Source organism: Arachis stenosperma, chromosome 9 (genome assembly GCF_014773155.1).
Source record: "Arachis stenosperma cultivar V10309 chromosome 9, arast.V10309.gnm1.PFL2, whole genome shotgun sequence".
Lineage (NCBI taxonomy): Eukaryota > Viridiplantae > Streptophyta > Magnoliopsida > Fabales > Fabaceae > Arachis > Arachis stenosperma.
Genome location: NC_080385.1, coordinates 37,136,525 through 37,137,876, shown reverse-complemented (window position 1 = coordinate 37,137,876; position 1,352 = coordinate 37,136,525). Strand labels below are relative to the sequence as shown.

The 1,352-nt window shown below is 41.5% G+C and overlaps 1 non-coding gene across 1 annotated transcript; it reads right to left on the bottom strand.

Moving 5' to 3' along the window:
* Window positions 1–490: 490 nt before the first annotated feature.
* LOC130953043 (small nucleolar RNA R71) lies at window positions 491–598 on the bottom strand. The gene has a single exon (XR_009075216.1). It is a non-coding gene; the product is annotated as a small nucleolar RNA R71 (small nucleolar RNA).
* Between the last annotated feature and the right edge of the window lie 754 nt (window positions 599–1,352).

The window sequence follows — 1,352 nt, the reverse complement described above, 5'->3', positions numbered from 1 at the left end:
AAGGACCTTGAAGCGAAAGCTAAGAGAAGCTAAGGGACAACTCTCTGTAGAGGACCTAACCGAATTCTTCAAAGAAGAAGAACCCATGGCAGCCGAAAACAACAACAATGCCAACAATGCAAGGAAGGTGCTGGGTGACTTTACTGCACCTACTCCCGACTTCTATGGGAGAAGCATCTCTATCCCTGCCATTGGAGCAAACAACTTTGAGCTTAAGCCTCAATTAGTTTCTCTAATGCAACAGAATTGCAAGTTCCATGGACTTCCATTGGAAGATCCTCATCAGTTCTTAGCTGAATTCTTGCAAATCTGTGACACTGTCAAGACTAATGGGGTTGACCCTGAGGTCTAAAGACTAATGCTATTCCCGTTTGCTGTAAGAGGCAGAGCTAGGACATGGTTGGACTTACAACCTAAAGACAGCCTGAACTCTTGGGAAAAGCTAGTCAATACCTTTTTGGCAAAGTTTTTTCCACCTCAAAAATTGAGTAAGCTTAGAGTGGAAGTCCAAACCTTCAGACAGAAGGAAGGAGAATCCCTCTATGAAGCTTGGGAAAGATACAAACAATTGATCAGAAAGTGTCCCTCTGATATGCTTTCTGAATGGAGCATCATAGGTATTTTCTATGATGGTCTCTCTGAACTGTCCAAGATGTCTTTGGATAGCTCTGCTGGAGGATCTCTTCATCTGAAGAAGACGCCTGCAGAAGCTCAAGAACTAATTAAAATGGTTGCAAATAACCAATTCATGTACACTTCCGAAAGGAATCCTGTGAACAATGGGACAAATCAGAAGAAAGGAGTTCTTGAGATTGATACTCTGAATGCCATATTGGCTCAGAATAAAATATTGACTCAACAAGTCAACTTGATTTCTCAAAGTCTGTCTGGAATGAAAAATGCACCAAGCAGTACTAAGGATGCTTCATCTGAAGAAGAAGCTTATGATCCTGAGAACCCTTCAATGGAAGAGGTGAATTACCTAGGAGAACCCTATGGAAACACCTATAATTCTTCATGGAGAAATCATCCAAATTTCTCATGGAAGGATCAACAGAGACCTCAACAAGGTTTCAACAACAATAATGGTGGAAGAAATAGGTTTAGCAATGGCAAGCCTTTTCCATCATCTTCTCAGCAACAGACAGAGAATTCTAAGCAGAACCACTCTGACTTAGCAACCATGGTCTCTGATCTAATCAAAACCACTCAAAGTTTCATGACTGAAACAAAGTCCTCCATTAGAAACTTGGAGGCACAAGTGGGACAGCTAAGCAAGAAAATTACTGAACTCCCTCCTAGTACTCTTCCAAGCAATACAGAAGAAAATCCAAAAGGAGAGTGCAAGGCCA